Source organism: Chenopodium album, chromosome 8 (genome assembly GCF_948465745.1).
Source record: "Chenopodium album chromosome 8, dcCheAlbu1.1, whole genome shotgun sequence".
In the NCBI taxonomy this organism is placed as follows: Eukaryota; Viridiplantae; Streptophyta; class Magnoliopsida; order Caryophyllales; family Amaranthaceae; genus Chenopodium; species Chenopodium album.
Window position 1 is genome coordinate 32,624,250 of NC_137841.1, and position 19,109 is coordinate 32,643,358.

General features: G+C 42.2%; 1 non-coding gene across 1 annotated transcript; it reads right to left on the bottom strand.

Moving 5' to 3' along the window:
* Positions 1-2,610: 2,610 nt before the first annotated feature.
* On the bottom strand, positions 2,611-2,716 carry LOC145557159 (small nucleolar RNA R71). Its single transcript, XR_014092215.1, has one exon. It is a non-coding gene; the product is annotated as a small nucleolar RNA R71 (small nucleolar RNA).
* Between the last annotated feature and the right edge of the window lie 16,393 nt (positions 2,717-19,109).

Below are 19,109 nucleotides of genomic sequence, written 5' to 3' on the forward strand. Positions count from 1 at the left end.
CCTTGTCAGATATCCATGAGGATGGAGTTGCAGTCCTTGTTAAACTCGTACCTGGGGACGTACGGTTTAAATTCTTTCTTTTTCTTCTGGGACGGATGGTTAGAATCACTCACCGCCTTGACTTCTTTTCTCTTTTTGCTCTCATCTTTTTTCTTGGCCGGCTAAGTAGGTCGGCTGTCTTTTTGTCTATCGGACTTCTTGGAGTCCGACTGGCTACTAGGCGAGCAGAGGTCGGTTGCTTGAATATAGCTTTCCGCCTCCCTTAGGGCTGCCTGTAAAGTAAAAGCCCCTTTTCTGACAAGGTCAAACTTAAAGGTTGACCCGTCTCTCAGACCCTTAAAGAAGTCTGTAAAAGCTACCTTGTTAGACTGTCCTTGAATATGAATTCTTATCAGATTTAACCGCCTTACGTAGGAGCGCAATCCTTCTCTCTTGCCCTGCTTAATGGTGCTCAAGTCGAGACTTGTTTTCTTCGTAGGGATGTTCATTGAGAAGTTGGAAGCAAACAAGAAGGCAAGCTTCCTGAAACTATTGATGGAACCGGCTGGCAAGTTACCAAACTATTGTTGGGCAATGCCCTTCAATGTAGCCGGAAAGCATCGACACCAAGTGGCATCATCCAACCCCTGTAAATACATGAGGTAAGTATAAGCCATGAGGTGATCTTCCGGGTTAAAGGTACCGTCATAAGTACCTACCAACACATTTTTAACCTTGGCCGGCTGTGCCACCTCGGTTATTACCCGGGTGAACGCAGAAGGTTGTTCACCTAGGCGGAGCAGACGAAGCTGCCAGTCTAGTGTTTGGACGTTGTTGTATGCCGCCTGACCTCCGAAGAGGGTCGGCTGCATGAAATGAGGAGAATACGGACCGTAGACCAGAGGTAGTACATACAGTAAATTCCCAATCATCTGAGGGCCAAAATTGATGGTATTACCGCCTGTATGCTCTCGTGCAAGAATTGCACATTCCCTGCAGATGTATTCTTAAAGCTGTCTGGAAAGCTTGATGTAGAAGCTGACTCAGACAACTGTTGATTCCTCTTGCGGGTGATGATCTCACGGGCGTCAAGAGTTGATTTTTTGTTTCCTACCGGCTGTTCAGTCCAGCCCGTATTTGTGTTCCTCTTTAGCAGAGGAATCTTAGACCAATCAATGGTCTCGGCTGCCTTCTCCTTTGGATACAGAGATAGTTGCCTATCTTGGACTGACTTCCCCTTCTTCAGAGGAGTCAACCTTGCTGAATTACCCCTCCTTGGGCCAGCTCGGCTCTTGGTGATCAGATCCTTAATTTCACCCTTGAAACTAGTCATGAATTTCATGAGTTCGTCTCGAGTCACGGGAGCGGATCCACTAGCCGTATGAGTTTCCCCTTCCGGCTATCCAGGGGGTCGGTTTGTACCCGCCTAGCTGGCACCCCGCTCCAGAGTATCTCTGGGCCGGATGCGCTTGGTTATTAGAGAGCCATCACTGGCTATATAAGTTTCGACCTGAGGATCATCATCCTCTTAGTCAGTAAAGACTTCCAGTTTGTCCACCAGACGCTCAAGAGGTGGTATAGACTCTTGAACCATCCTTGAGGTACTCTCCCCATAGACGGCACCAAATGTCTTAGGTGTTTTTGTCCCTCGGGAGAGTTACGTCACAAAGATTGGTCCGGCTGAGTTGTACCTGCAAAAACAACAGAGACTCGGCTTAGACCCTAGGTAATGAATGCAGTGCTTAAGCATTTCTCCCTGTGGTTCGACCCCTCTATTTACCCTATACACGTATTAGGTCGGTAGAGCGTTATAAATTCATTTGATTTAGGTGTAGTCGCTCAACGACACAATTATTGCCTTGTCAAATTGGCGCCGTTGCCGGGGAGACGGTTTCCATTGCTATTTCATTGCTTGTTTGAGACTATCTCACCTTTATTTGTTAGTGTTTGCTACTTTTGTTACTTGTCAGTGCTTACGTTCTTCTTAGCTTTGTTGTATGAACAGAGGACGAACCCGCTCAAGATCTTTGATTCCCAACGATCCAGAGCTAGAGAGGTCTTTGTCCCTACTTCGAAGAGAAGCAAGAGCAAGGAGTAGAAATTCCCGCACTCCAACGAGAGGAGTAAGAGAATTAGAAGATACTCCACCCTCTTCACCCTCAAGTGAAGAATTAGATAGCCCTAAATCATCTTCGAGTTCAGAAATCAACCCTTTCTCAACCTATAAGTTTGAGAGTAAAGAAGGTTCTAAAATGGGAGAGAATACGCCTTTGAGTCGTCTTGGGGCCCCCGAAGCTTTTAGAGTGCAAAGTGGGATCCTAACTCCTACTACTCAAGCCAACAATTTCGAGATCAAGCCTAATTTGATTGCCTTGATTGAGAGGAAACAATTCTCGGGTGGAAAGTTTGAGAGTCCTCATGAGCACCTAAAAGAGTTTGAGAAATATTGTGACACAATAAAGGCCAATGGAGTGACTCAAGAATATATTCGCCTCAAAATGTTTCCATTTTCGCTAATTGGGAGAGGTCTAGAATGGCTAGAGAAGGAGGTGCCCCCTAATTCTCTCACGACATGGGACCAAGTGACTACGGCCTTCTTGAGGAGGTTTTATAACCATATGAAGACCGCCGAGGCTCGGTCTTTGATTCAAGGTTTTCGCCAAAAGAGTGGTGAGTCTCTAAGTGCGACATGGGAACGATACAAAGAGCTTCAACGTCAATGCCCACACCATGGGATGCCCAAGTATCAACTCATTCACACTTTCTATGGAGGTCTCACACCTCAAGGAAGAACAAGCCTAGACGCCGCGGCCGGTGGTCCAATCATGAACAAAGGAGAGCATGAAGTGGAGTGTATTATAGAGAAAGTCGCAAAGCACTATGATGATTGGTACGAAGGAGAAAGGGATGCTACTTCTAGCAAGGGTGTTTATGCATTGGAGCAAGCCAACGCAATCAACAACCTTTCTACCCAAATCTCCAAAATGACCAAGCAAATGGATGAATTGATGAAAGAAAGGTCCAACCCTCATGGTAATACCTCCCCTTCAACCAAGGGAGGCAATGGTATGGATACTTCCTCCCCCTCTTCTTACAATACAATTCCCCAAGGATGCATGTTTTGTTCTAATTGTGAAACCTATGATCATGATACCTCTCATTGTGTCTATGCTTGTGAAGTCCCACCCCCTTCCCATGAACATGATGGTAATATGGAAAATGTCAATGCTATGAATTTTTCTCCTAGAATGGGAAATGTAGGAAACTTGAGGCCAAACTCCAATCAAATGGGGAATTGGAATCAAGGTGGAAACCGTGGTTGGAACCAAAGTGGTGGTGGTTATGATAACCAATACCATGATGGGGGAGGCCCTTCCAATTTCAATGGAAGAGGCTACTCTAACCAAAGAGGGTATGGTAATCAAAACCAACAACCTAATTCCCGATACCATGACCATCAAAATCAAAATTTTGGTGACCAAGGTAACATGGGAAATAATCAACAAAGCAATGTTCCTAACCAAGGCACCGGAGGCAATAGGGGCCAATTTGTTTCTAACTTTGCCCAAACTAATAGGCCTCCGGGTTTCCATCAACCCCAACTTCCTCCACCTCAACAACCTCTTCAACTTGAAGCCCCTCCAATAGATACCGTGATGGCTAAATTAGATGCTCTTTTAAAAATGCGTGAGGAGGATCAAAAGAAACATGAAGAGGCCCAAAAACAAACCAATGCTCATATGAAAATGCTTGAGACTCAAATTGCTTAACTTGCATCTAATTCATCCCCTTCTTCTTCTTCTCCTTCTTCTTCTCACATCCCAAGTCAAGGAGTCAACCCAAAACCTTTGTATGCCGTGACAACAAGGAGTGGGAAGGTAGTAGGGAGTGACCCTTTAATTGAGGAAGAACCCCAAGAAGAGGTGGAGTTAGAGAATGAGGGTGAAAAACCCAATGAGCCATTGAGTGTTGAAATGGAAAAACATGTTGAGGTGCCCAAGGAAAAAGAAGCCACCCCCTTGCCCCTAAATCGCCAACCTAGAGAGGAGAAGCTACCCTTTCCACAAAGATTTGTGAGAGCTAAACTTGATGCCCAATTTGGGAAGTTTTTGGAAGTCGTTAAGAATTTGCATATCTCCGTCCCCTTTGTTGATGCTATGAAGCAAATGCCCTACTATTCCAAATTTTTGAAAGATCTTTTGAGTGGGAGAAGGGAGTGTGAGACGGTGAGTTTGACCGCCAATTGTAGTGCAATTCTTTCCAACAAACAACCTACCAAATTGAAAGATCCGGGTAACTTTTCCATCCCTTGTACTATCAATGGCATTGAATTTGATAAAGCCTTGTGTGATTTAGGAGCAAGTGTGAGTCTCATGCCCTATTCTGTCTACCAAAAGCTTAGTGTAGGAACCCTCTCTCCCACTAACATTACTCTCCAACTAGCGGACCGTTCCGTTAAGTTCCCCATGGGCAAAGTTGAGGACATTCCCCTTAAGGTAGGAAAGTTCACATTCCCCGTGGATTTCTATGTGCTAGAGATGGATGAGGATGAGAGGATTCCTATAATTTTGGGTAGGCCATTTCTAGCCACTTCTAAAGCTATCATCGATGTGAAGGAGGGGAAGATATCCTTGAAAATTGACAATGATTCTATTGAGTTTGATTTGAACAATGTCATGCAACAACCCTCCTCAAGTGGTGAATGCTTTAGGGTAGATGTTCTTGATACGGTTCTTGATGAATTTTCTCGCTCCCACTTGCATGCTACTAATGATCCTCTTGAAAGTGTGTTGTTGAATGAATCAAAGATAGGTACTCACAAAGAAGACATACAATTCTATGAGGATTTGCTTGAGGAAAGCAAGAAGGAGTGAAAGGGCGCGAGCATGGAAGAAGAGGCTCCTTACATTCATGACCTCTTTCAAGTTGAAGAAAGAGAAGAGAGCCCCAATGGTAAGGGAGCACCAAATGTAGACTTGAAACCTCTACCTTCACTACGTGAAAAAATGAATTTGACACCGGTTCAAACCCGGCCTAAGGCACCGGTTTGAACCGGTTCCAATGTGAGGGGTGCCAAAAAGGGGTTTAAAAAGGCACCGGTTCAAACCGGTGCCAAAAATTTGAATTGGCACCGGTTAACCGGTGCCAAAAAAGCCCACTGAAAATTATTTAAAAGTCTTTGGCACCGGTTAACCGGTGCCAAAAAGCCCCAAAATTTTTTTTTTTTTTTTTTTTTTGTTTGTTTGTCATTTTTCACTTAAAAATCAAATTGACTAAAATAAATGAGAACAACAACATATTAATATAATATCATTGAATATAACCGAAAATTTACAGTATATAATCAAGAAAAAAAATTACAATATACGAATTATAAAATTAAACAATTACCACATATTAATAAATAAAAAAGAACTACAATATAACCAAAAAAAAATATTACAACATCACAATAAAAAAAATCCCCAAACATCACAATTCTTGATTCTTGATTCTTCGATTATGTTCAATATTTTGGGCTTGCAAAGAAAATAGTATACCTGCGCCAATTAGTTCATCCAAAAAAATCAATTAAAATGTATTAGCTACAATCAATTAAAATCGAAAAAAATTAAAACCCAGAAAATTAAAAAAAATCAAAAAAAATTAAAGTCGAAAATTAGTTTAAAACCCAGAAAATTAAAAAAAAAAAACCGAAAAAATTAAAATTGAAAATTTAAAACCCAGAAAATCGAAAATTTAAAACCCAGAAAATCGAAAAAATGAAAATCGAAAATTAGTTGAAAATCCAGAAAATGAAGAAAAAATTAAATTAAAACCCAAAAAATCGAAAAAAATTAAAATCAAAAAAAATTGAAACCCAGAAAATTAAAAAAAATATAAAAAAAATTAAAATCGAAATTAGTTTAAAGCCCAGAAAATTTTTAAAAAAACCGAAAAAATTAAAATCGAAAACTTAAAACCCAGAAAATCGAAAAAAGGAAAATCGAAAATGAGTTGAAAATCCAAAAAATGAAGAAAAAATTAAATCAAAGCCAAGAAAATCGAAACAAATTAAACCCAGAAAATTAAAAAAAAAAATTAAAATCGAAAATTAGTTAAAAACCAAGAAAATAAAAAATAAAAAAACGAAAAAATACCCAGAACTCGAAAAACAAATAATATTCGAAAAATGAATCAAAATAAAAAAACATTAATCATACCCAGAAATGAAATCGAAAAACAAATACCAAGAATTCGAAGAAAAATATATCAAAATCGAAAAAAAAAACCTTTTAAATTCGAATAAGGAGATGAGGGAGGAGGAAACTAAGGAGAAGGAGATGAAGGAAAATAAATAGAAGGAGGAGAAGGAGGTCGAGAAAGAGGAGGAGAAGGAGATCGAGAAAGAGGAGGAGAGGAGAGAGAAAGAGGATGCATGAGAGGAGGAGAGAGAAAGAGAAACGGCTGAGAGGAGGTGAGTGGAGTGAATATGTTAGGGTTGGGGGGGTTTTAAAGGGCTGTTTTTTTTTTAATATTTAATGGCTCCGGTTCAAAAGGCACCGGTTCAAACCGGTGGCCTTTATGTTTTTGGCACCGGTTTGCGTTGAACCGATGCCTTTTCCCTTTGTTTAAAAACCCGCCCAATTTTGGGCCGATTTTTGGCATCGGTTTGGCCTGAACCGGTGCCATATGGGGGGTGCCTAATGCTATTTTTCTACTAGTGATTTGGGCTTGAGGTATGCATTTCTTGGTCCCGATGAGTCTTTCCCCGTGATTGTAAATTCTAACCTAACGGAGGAGCAAACCTCCCTCTTGATCAATGTTTTGAGAAAACACAAAAAAGCTTTGGGTTATACCATTGATGATATCAAAGGTATTAGTCCATCTTTATGTATGCAAAAAATTGATCTAGAGGGAGATGCCAAACCCGTTAGGCAAAGGCAAAGAAAGCTTAACCCTTCCATGCAAGAGGTTGTGCGGAAGGAAGTGGCTAAGCTTCTTGATGCGGGAATTATTTACACAATTGCTCATAGTGATTGGGTATCTCCCGTGCAAGTTGTGCCTAAGAAAGGGGGCATGACGGTAGTGAAAAATGATCATGATCAACTAGTACCCACTAGACTTGTTACCGGTTGGCGCATGTGTATTGACTATCGCCAACTTAACACAAGTACATGCAAAGATCATTTTCCACTACCGTTCATTGATCAAATGTTGGAAAGGCTTACAAAGCATTCCTTCTATTGTTTCCTTGATGGTTACTCGGGATTTTTCCAAATCCCGATTGACCCTCAAGATCAAGAGAAGACGACTTTCACATGCCCCTACGGTACTTATGCGTATCGTAGGATGCCTTTCGGGCTTTGTAATGCCCCCGCAACATTCCAACGTTGCATGATATCCATTTTTAGTGATATGATTGAGGATGAGATAGAAGTCTTCATGGATGACTTCTCCGTTGGAGGAGCCACCTATGAAGATTGTCTATCTAATTTATCTCGTTGCTTAGAAAGGTGTGAGAGGGCTAACCTCGTGTTGAATTGGGAAAAGTGCCACTTTATGGTTGAAAGTGGGATTGTTCTTGGGCACAAAATTTCCCATGCCGGCATTGAGGTTGATAGAGCCAAGGTTGAGGTCATCGAAAAACTTCCTCCCCCCACCAACGTGAGGGAAGTGAGGTCTTTTCTTTGCCATGCCGGGTTCTATCGGCGCTTTATTAAAGATTTTTCAATGATCGCTAAGCCTCTCACATCCCTATTGCAACAAGATGAGGAGTTTGTGTTTGATGATGCTTGTCATAAGTCCTTTTGTAGGTTGAAAGAAGCCCTTTGCACCGCTCCTATTGTCCAAGGTCCGGATTGGTCTCTTTCATTTGAGCTCATGTGCGATGCAAGCGACGAGGCCATTGGATCGGTTCTTGGACAACGAAAGAATGGGAAACTTCATGTCATACATTATTTGTCTAAAACTCTCAATGATGCCCAACAAACTACACAACTACCGAGAAGGAGTTCCTAGCGGTTATCCATTCATTCGAGAAGTTTAGAACCTACCTCATTGGTTCTAATACAATTGTGTATACCGACCACTCGGCTCTCAAATATTTGATAGGGAAGAAGGAAGCTAAACCAAGGTTGTTGAGATGGGTTTTAGTCCTCAAAGACTTCGATTATGAGATGAGAGACAAGAAGGGAGCCGAGAATGTAGTGGCGGATCACCTCTCAAGGTTGGGCGGTGCAAGGTTTGAAGATGATGGCTTGCCAATAGAGGACGCTCTAAGAGATGATGTGCTTTATGTCCTTGAAGTGAAATTGGAGCCTTGGTATGTTGATATTGTGAATTACTTAGCTTGTAGTGCCATACCGTCGGATTTCACTTCGCAACAACGTCGAAAACTCAAGCACGAGGCCAAGAGATACATTTGGGATGATCCCATTTTATTGAAAAGAGGGGTCGATGGTTTGTTGAGGAGATGCGTCCCCAACGAAGAGGTTCAAAGTGTTCTCCATATGTGCCACTCTTCTCCTTGTGGTGGGCATATGAGTGCTCAAAAGACCGCCTCAAAGGTCCTTCAATCTATGCTCTTTTGGCCTTCTCTATTCAAGGATGCGTGGATATTTGTCAAAACTTGTAATAGATGTCAACGGATGGGGAATATTTCTAGAAGGGATGAAATGCCGCAAAACCCCATCCTTGAGCTTGAAGTTTTTTATGTGTGGGCTATAGACTTCATGGGCCCTTTCATTTCTTCACATGGGAACAAGTATATTTTGGTCGCCGTTGACTATGTGTCTAAGTGGGCGGAGGTCGTGGCTTCTCCAACGAATGACTCTAAGGTGGTGGTCAATCTTTTCAAGAAAGTGATCTTCCCGAGATTTGGTGTTCCAAAAGCAATAATTAGTGATGGGGGATCGTATTTCAAGCACCACACCTTCGTTCGACTACTTGTTAAACATGGGGTGTCTCACAAGCGAGGGCTTGCGTACCACCCTCAAACGAGTGGTCAAGCGGAGGTCACCAATAGAGAGCTCAAGGTGATTTTGGAAAAGACGGTTGCTAGGACAAGGAAGGATTGGTCCTCCAAAATTATTGATTCACTATGGGCTTATAGGACCGCCTTCAAAACTCTAATAGGGACCACTCCCTACAAGCTTGTCTATGGGAAAAATTGTCATTTGCCCGTAGAGATGGAGCATCGAACGCATTGGAAAATCAAGCAAATCAACTTTGATCTCCATAGTGCGGGTGAGCAAAGGCTTTTAGAGCTACATGAGTTAGAGGAGTTGAGGATGAATGCCTACGATAGCGCAAGCATGTATAAGGCGCGAACTAAGGCTTGGCACGATGCTCAAATTGTCAAGAAGGAATTCGTCAAAGGCCAAAAAGTCCTCCTATTCAACTCCCTCTTGAAGCTTTTCCCGGGCAAACTTAGGTCAAGATGGAGTGGGTCGTACATTGTCACGGAAGTGTTTCCATATGGAGCCTATGAAATTTCCCAAGACGGCCACTCTCCTTTCAAAGTCAACAGTCACCGTCTCAAGCCCTATTATGAAGGATTCCCAAGTGATGAACCGATTTCTGTGACACTTCTTGATGTGCATCGTCAATTCAACCCTCCTTGATCAACTCAAGGAACGTCGAGCTAACGACGTTAACCAAAAGCGCTTCCGGGAGGCAACCCGAGTTTCTAACCCTTTTATACTTTTTCTTTTCATGTTGCTTCTATTTTTCCATCTACAACTTTGGATTGTTGGGATTTTTGATTTTTGATTGTGCTTTGGTTTTTGATATACTTTGCTTCTAGCATGATTGTATGATGTTTAGATGTGTGTTAAGGACTATTTTTACTTGCGTGATTCTTTATGGGAGTTTGGCCGAACCACTTCATGTTCGGCCACTGCAGCAATTTCAAGGATTTATGGCAACATTCTGCCAAAAACAAAAATATTGCATTCTGGCAGAAGGTTCGACCGAACCCCTGGGAGGTTCGACCGAACTTAAACTGTAGTGCGGCCGAACTTTCTTGGGTTCGGTCACTCAATTTTTAGAAAATTTCAGCAACTTTCTGCGAGAATTTGCAAATTTGAAGTTCCAGAACAGGTTCGACCGAACCCCAGGATGGTTCGACCGAACTTAAACTGTAGTGCGGCCGAACTTTCCTGGGTTCGGTCACTCCTCTCTTTTTGCGATTTTACTGGAACTTTCTGCCCAGATTTCATAAGTATAGTTTTGGCAATGGTTCGATCGAACCAAAGGGGAGTTCGGCCGAACTTCTACTGTGGTTTGACCGAACATACCCTTGGTTCGGCCAAACCTCTCTTCAGATTCGAAAAAAAAATGCTGCCTTAAGTTCTATTTTGCTGCATTTTCGTGACCACAACCCCCATATTCGTCACCTACCTCTTTCTTCTCCTTCTCACTCTAAACCTCCATTACACCTCCCCTTACAACCTCAAATCTCCATCAAAATCACTCCAATCTTCACCGTTTCTCACTTATTTTCCATCCTTTACTCAATTTCTACAATCTCCACCAAAAAAATTCCTCACAAAACAAACCCATCTTTCCATTTTCCCCAATTTCAAGGGTTTAAGTGCTTCGGTGTTTTTGGGTTTTTACTTCCTTCCAATCAATTGTGGTATGTTTGTTCTAGATTTTGCAAGTTTATTTCTTTAATTTCTTATAGTTTTACCATGTTTTACATATTTAAGTGTGAATTATTGTATTCTTGAAATTGTTAGTAATGACTTGTTTGTTTCATGTGGTTCTTTGGATTGACTTGTTGCAATTGATTGGTTGTTGATAGTAGAACATGTTGTTATGATTATTATGCATGTTTACCTTGGTTTTATTTTGATCTCAATGTCTTTGAGTGTTGATTTCATACTAGGGTATTCATGTTACCATTTTAAGATCGAGAAATGCATGAGTTGGATGTTGTTGGAGATTGTTATTCATTGTTTTGGCTTGATTTTGATGGTTTGATGAATGGATATCATGAAAATTAGGGGACATCATGCCAAATTTCACCTAGACCTTGTTAGGACTAATTTAGGAATGACATAGGAATTCTTATTCAAACCTTGGTTCAAATTTATTCATGCATGCCTTGAATTGTATACTCTCATGCATACACTTTTACCTTGGCTAAGTACTTGGCTTCTTATGTCATTTCTTATCAATTTGTTCTAATGATATGCTCTTGGTGAATTTGTAGAATCAAGATGTTCGGCAAGGGAAAAGGAAAGTCAAAGAGGAAGAGGGTGGGAGAATCCTCAACACCGCAATTCCCACCTCCTCCCGGCATCAATGATCATGGCATTATTGCTCTAGACGAGCAATTTTGGCCTATATATGCATCACTCATCAAGCGTCCGATTAGGTCTACAAGGTTCTTTTGCCCTCAAACTTTGAGGAAGCTGGGAATATTGGATGAGGTGACAAGGCTGGCTCAAAACTTTGGATGGGGCGACTTCATTCACCTCCACGCTCACACTTACGAGCGTGTGACTTTAGAATTCCTTGCCTCTCTCCGCAAGGAAGTTTTTGAGCCGGAAGATGTTGATGAGGATCCTCAACTCATGATACACTTCAGGATGTTCAACGAGGATCACTCTCTAACGGAAAGAGATCTAAATGAGATCTTCTTTTGGCACGCCACCGGCCTTGATCACCTGTCTGAAATGACCTCCTCCCATCGCATTCCTTACAACGAGCAAGAGTGGTGGAGGAGCATCACAAACAAGGATAGGTTCCAAACCAATACCTCAAAGGTCAACAACATCATTCATATAGCCTTGAGGTATTTTGTAAGGCTTCTCCAATACGCCGTGTTCTTCAAAGCCAACCTCGGCTCCATGGTAAAAGACGAGGTTGCTTGCCTATTCTTGGCCGATAATCCTCAACGGCTAAAATTTCAATGCTCCTCCACCTTCATCCAACGGCTCTTGGATACTAGGGACAACCGTCTCGGTGATGAGATATTTATGGGTGGCATGATTACTATCATTGCTCTTTCTTTGAAGGATGGAGCATACAAAGACCAAATTGAATTGCTACCACCCGTGCACCAAACCCGAGAAGAGCTCACCGACGAGTTCCCTCCCTATGCTCTATCCATAAGCGTCCTCCGTCACAGCCGCTTCCTCAATTACACTACTAGCAAGCGTCGTTTAATCCTCTTGGTCGATAGGGAGATCGAATGGTGTGTCCTCCTGGACCCCGACCTCACTACGGTGGACCACTCCGCTCCTCTCAAATGGAAGATCCCTCAGCAAACCATCCCCAATGAGCTGAGGCGAACTAGAGCCCGGGGTGGAGCTCCTCAACCTCCACCGGTCCTCCATCAAGAGCAAATCATTCCCCCCCTTAGCGGGGGAGGTGAGGCATCTTCTTCTTCTTCCATTCCTCCTTTTGATTTCAATGCCCTTCGTAGTACCCTCGATGATATCCGTCGAGACAATCAAGCTTCCATTGAGCAATGGGGGTACTACGCGAGGGCAAATTATGACAATCTTGTGCAAGCGGGCATTCAAGCGCCCTATGTGAACTACCCTTACCACCCTCCTCAAGAGGGTCCGGTCAATCATTGAGGACCCTATGACCCTCAACACCCCACCCCCCCTTGCTACGCCTATTGGGAAGGTCCCATCGACCCTACCCAACGCGTTGGCACCCCCCCATACGACCCATATCGTCCGGGTGGGTGTGATCCGGCTTATGACCCGACATCCACATCCACCCCCGCTCCTTTTGATGGTGGTTGGGGTGCCCAAGGGTGGCCCTATGCGCACTTTAACCAACCCTTCTCCCCTTTCATGGACACTCCCGGGTTTGATCCTAACAACCCCCCTCAACCTAGGGGGCGAGGAGATGATAACCAGTGATGAGGGATCTTTTCCCCCTCGATCTTCTCACTTGTAACTTTTTCTCGGGACGAGCAAAAGAATAGTGTGGGGGAGGATGTCCTTTTGGTTGGTTGAAGTGTACATAGGAAGGTAGAGTGGTAGGGTAGTTGCTTGCACATAAAGAGGATAGTGAGGATAGTGGCCTTGTGGTATTGATGTGGCGTTGTGACGGTAGTGATGATGTTGGTGATGTTGTGATGGTGATGTGATGAGATGGTGATGTTGTGATGGTATTGATGTGATGATGTTATGATGATGATGATGTTTTATGATTATTTTTGCTGATTTCTGATGATTTTCTTTGATGATCCCTGAGTCTTTGTAGGTGGAGATGCTCCCGAGAAAAAAATCCAAATTTCCCGAAACTCCAAATCCCCTTAATCCAAACTTTGTAGATAACTTTTTATTTATTTTTTCTTCTTTTTGTTTATTTCTTTAGTCTTTTTCTTTGTTTTCTAACCTTTTCTTGTTTTGTTGTAGTTTCTTTTGTTTGGCTCATCTTTATTGAAGCTTGAAGCGGAGATGTAGGACGTTAAGGAGAAACACTAGCTCCCTTGGTGAGATTGGATATATTACCTTGTCTTATATTTCAAGCGGCATTCGGTGAGACCTTTCCTCTCTTTCTTTTTCTTTTTCTTTGAGTGCTTAGTTTAGGTCTAGTTTAGGAAGAGTTAAATGGTTCGAGGTTGATTGATTTTTGTTCCAAGGAACCTGGGATCGTTGATGTTGATATCAACGATCACTTGTATGTCGATTGGGATTTATTTGATTTACATGCCTCGATTTTGAACCTTTTTAATTTCTTCCTCCTTTTTGTGAGTTTTTCTTGTTCTCTTTTGTGTAACGAGCATGACTATGGCAAGTTGAAATATTTTTGATGTGGATTTGCTCATTCATTTGGATTCAAGAATTTGTGTGCCTTTTTGATGACATGGCTTTGAATGCTTACCTTCCTAGTTGATGAGGGTTTACACGGTTTAAGAATGCTTAAGGTTGAATTAGACACATTATAAGCTAAGGTAGCCCGGTTTAGAACTCTTGATGACGTTTGAACCCCCTAGTTCACGGGAAAGTGGTAAGATGGTGTAGCTCTCCGTAGTGAATATGATTCCCTTGGTTGGTATTTGCTTATTTTTATCCCGTGTGAGCGTCATTTGTTCTAGCCTTCATCACTCTTGTGAGCGGCGTTTTGGATCCTTAACTATGCATGTCTTAATCTTTGTGTTGGTATTTAGCTCCCGAGATCGTGACCAAACAACTTTAAAGGAGGAAGAGGGCATTTCTTCTCATTTTTCTTTGTTTTCTTTGTGTTTTGTTACAAATTTGGTTTTCATTTTTACATCCACCCACTTGCTAACCAATTTGGGCCTCATTCCCCTTTCTTAATCTAGCCATATTACAAACCTATCGGCCTATGTTCTACCAACCCTTATAGTTAGTGAAGCATTCGCTTTTGAGGTTCGAATTCGAGAGTGTTGGTTTTAGGGCAAGAAAGTTGTGAATATTGGTTCAAGTGAGATTATGAAAGTTGTTCATGAAAGAAAATATTTGCAAAAAGTTTGTGAGGAAGGATGCAACGTATGAAGTCCAAAAGAAAAAAAAAAGATAAAAAAAGAAGAGAATATAAAAAAAGAGAAAGAGAAGTTGAAAAAAAAAGGAAGAGAAAATGATTAGATAAATGAAGTAATGTTATGAAATTTTGTATTGAAGGTTGTAATTTGAATTTAGGTTCAATTCTTAGGTGATTCTTGAGAGATGGCCACTCTTTTTCTTCACTTAGGCTTTGCCACCAAAAATTTTCAAATTAATTCCCAACCTTAACCCCTAGCCATGACATTACAACCCAAGTTAAGACCCTTGGACTTGGAGAAGTGCGGTCAAAGAACGGTGGAGGGAGATAGATTTCAACCCTATGAAAAGAGTGTGCATAGTTGAGATATCGGGATAACCTTATGACTGCACAATAAATTTCTTTTTCCGGTTCCCTCGAGGAATCATGAGGAGCTAACTTGGGGATGATTTGAAGCTAGTGGAGAGAACGCAGACCGTCTTGGTTGCACCTAGGGCAGAGGATGAAATCATTAGTTCTCTACGCTTAGCTTAGGTTTGTCTCCATCAACCATGAGCATCTTAGAACGTGTTCCCCCTCTTTGAGTTAAGAAAATTAAGCATTCTTTGATTCATGTCCCTATGTTAGAGTCCATTTGGAGCATTTCCCAACGTGAAACTTGATTGATTTTCTCAACCCTTGTCATATTATGCTTGTTGTGTGTGTTGTCTTTTTTGTTTTAGTATTCCTTGCTTGAGGACAAGCAAAAGGCAAGTGTGGGGGATTTTGATGAGTGGCATTTATGCCACTCTTTTATCCTTTTTCTCTAAGGATTCTCCCCTCATTTGCACTTGTTTGGCCCTTTTTCTAAGCATTTTTACTTAGTTTTGCTTCCTCTTTTCTTTCTCCTTTATCCTCCCTTTTCTTAGTCTTCCCGCTTTGTTCTTATTGTGATTTTCATGCTTATGCTTTGTAGGAACCATCGGGATTTTCAAGAGGAGTAAGCTAAGCTCAAGGGAAGCTAGAGGAAGCATGATTCAGAAGAGGTTCGGCCGAACCTCCTAATGGTGTGGCCGAACCAAGGTGTGGCCGAACCTGCTCAGTGGTTCGGCTGAACGTTGAGGCAGGGGCAAGATGAAAATTGGCAGTTTTGCAGGAGTGGCCGAACCACAGGAGTTCGACCAGACAAGGATCAGGGAGGTTCGACCGAACCTACCCATGGTTCGGCCGAACCTACCCTGTAGTCCGGCCGAACCTAACCTGTAGTCCGGCCGAACCTACCCTGTAGTCTGGCCGAACCTTCCCATTTGTTAGGTCGGACCTCTCCTTTTATCAGTTGGCTCTGTACGGACTATATAAGTCCCATCTTAGAACGTTTTGAGGATTAGATTAACTTAGTTTTAATTTTTCTACATTTTATCTTAATCTAGAGAGAGAAACACTATTAGTCTTCATTGGTAGAGAGAGAAAGTGTGGTTTTCTTCATTGATGAACTTGGATTTTGAAGAAGGAGTTTTGTTCAATCCTTTGTAGACCTTCATCTTCAATTAATGAGCATTCTCTTACTCTTTCTCTTTACCTTTGTTTTTTATTTTTCTTATTTGCTTTGATTTTTCTTTGCTTTTTAATCATGGTGATGCTTATTGATTTGATGATTGATATTGTTTTCAATATGATTTGTGAGTAGTCACCTAGCCAAGGGTGTGGGGATGGTGTAGTTGCTAATTTTTCATGCTTATAATGTTGGGGTTATGTTAATGGTGATTAAAGTCTTTGCATGCTTGATATTCTTTGGTCTTTCTTGCAAGTGCACGTTGTTAGTTGATCAAAGATGAGTCTTTACTAACAAGTAACGGAAGTTGACTTAGTTGAGATTCATTACTATCGATAATTCTTTGTTTGCACCTTCTAATATATGGTTCTAATGTGGAAACGTAGAGGCTATGTTAGGAGAAACCAATTAACCCCGGAAGACGGTTAGATTTGACCCCTTTACTTCGGTATTCGTGCATGTTTAGTTTACCATTGATATGCTACTTTGTTATTGCATGATCAAGCGTCAACTTCACCTACCCATTTCCCTTGGTGCCTAGCTATATTAATTTTAATCCATTTTGTTCTTACTTTAACCTTCTAGTTATTCACACTTCTAGTTATTCACACTTCTTAAGCATTTCTCCCTGTGGTTCGACCCCTCTATTTACCTTATACACGTATTAGGTCGGTAGAGCGTTATAAATTCATTTGATTTAGGTGTAGTCGCTCAACGACACGATTATTGCCTTGTCAGATATCCATGAGGATGGAGTTGCAGTCCTTGTTAAACTCGTACCTGGGGACGTACGGTTTAAATTCTTTCTTTTTCTTCTGGGACGGATGGTTAGAATCACTCACCGCCTTGACTTCTTTTCTCTTTTTGCTCTCATCTTTTTTCTTGGCCGGCTAAGTAGGTCGGCTGTCTTTTTGTCTATCGGACTTCTTGGAGTCCGACTGCCTACTAGGCGAGCAGAGGTCGGTTGCTTGAATATAGCTTTCCGCCTCCCTTAGGGCTGCCTGTAAAGTAAAAGCCCCTTTTCTGACAAGGTCAAACTTAAAGGTTGACCCGTCTCTCAGACCCTTAAAGAAGTCTGTAAAAGCTACCTTGTTAGACTGTCCTTGAATATGAATTCTTATCAGATTTAACCGCCTTACGTAGGAGCGCAATCCTTCTCTCTTGCCCTGCTTAATGGTGCTCAATTCGAGACTTGTTTTCTTCGTAGGGATGTTCATTGAGAAGTTGGAAGCAAACAAGAAGGCAAGCTTCCTGAAACTATTGATGGAACTGGCTAGCAAGTTACCAAACTATTGTTGGGCAATGCCCTTCAATGTAGCCGGAAAGCATCGACACCAAGTGGCATCATCCAACCCTTGTAAATACATGAGGTAAGTATAAGCCATGAGGTGATCTTTCGGGTTAAAGGTACCGTCATAAGTACCTACCAACACATTTTTAACCATGGCCGGCTGTGCCACCTCGGTTATTACCCGGGTGAACGCAGAAGGTTGTTCACCTAGGCGGAGCAGACGAAGCTGCCAGTCTAGTGTTTGGACGTTGTTGTATGCCGCCTGACCTCCGAAGAGGGTCGGCTGCATGAAATGAGGAGAATACGGACCGTAGACCAGAGGTAGTACATACGGTAAATTCCCAATCATCTGAGGGCCAAAATTGATGGTATTACCGCCTGTATGCTCTCGTGCAAGAATTGCACATTCCCTGCAGATGTATTCTTAAAGCTGTCTGGAAAGCTTGATGTAGAAGCTGACTCAGACAACTGCTGATTCCTCTTGCGGGTGATGATCTCCCGGGAGTCAAGAGTTGATTTTTTGTTTCCTACTGGCTGTTCAGTCCAGCCCGTATTTGTATTCCTCTTTAGTAGAGGAATCTTAGACCAATCAATGGTCTCGGCTGCCTTCTCCTTTGGATACAGAGTTGGCTGCCTATCTTGGACTGACTTCCCCTTCTTCAGAGGAGTCAACCTTGCTGACTTACCCCTGCTTGGGCCAGCTCGGCTCTTGGTGATCAGATCCTTAATTTCACCCTTGAAACTAGTCATGAATTTCATGAGTTCGTCTCGAGTCACGGGAGCAGATCCACTAGCCGTATGAGTTTCCCCTTCCGGCTGTCAAGGGGGTCGGTTTGTACCCGCCTAGCTGGCACCCCGCTCCAGAGTATCTCTAGGCCGGATGCGCTTGGTTATTAGAGAGCCATCACTGGCTACATAAGTTTCGACTTGAGGATCATCATCCTCTTAGTCAGTAAAGACTTCCAGTTTGTCCACCAGACGCTCAAGAGGTGGTATAGACTCTTGAACCATCCTTGAGGTACTCTCCCCATAGACGGCACCAAATGTCTTAGGTGTTTTTGTCCCTCGGGAGAGTTACGTCACAAAGATTGGTCCGGCTGAGTTGTACCTGCAAAAACAACAGAGACTCCGTGTGGTGGAGCTCCGCCTCCGAAGATCAAGTTAGTAACTTGAAAGAGAATAAAGAGTACGGAAATTTAGGTGGGGATCTGCTTGGATTCCAATCTCAGGTTTTTCTCTGATGAGAGATAAAGTAGGTGTAATAAATGATTGAATGTGTCCCCAAAATGGGGAAATATCTCCCTATTTATAGGGTCATTGGTAGGAGTGCCCCTATCTAGGTCACTTGACCTAGATTTTAGTGGGTTGCGCTGAATTACGGCGCTTCTTGGGATTTGGGCCCTTGAAGGCTGCCATTTCAGAAGCTACTTGAAAAAGACACGTGTCAGGAGGCTAATTGGCCACTTGGGCCAGCCTGAACATGACACGTGGCCTTCTCTCATTTGTCCACATGTCTAGGTTATTTTTACCCTAAACAATTGGGGCCTGATTAGGATAGAAAATACGGACTACGATCCGTGATGTATTTTTGTAAATTTAAATACGGTCTGCGTACCATTTGAGTATTTTTGTACCTTAATATTTAGATTAGTCCTAATCGTAGATACTAGTAGTTGCATAATTTAGGTCAAGTCTTGAAGACGAAGGTTCTTGGAAGACAAAGCCATGAAGTTGCAAAACAAGACCTTTTGAAGACTTGAAGAAATCAAGGGATCATGCTAGTTGCCAATATGCATCAAAATACTAATGCTTTACATATCTATGATCATTTATAAATGAATTATATGT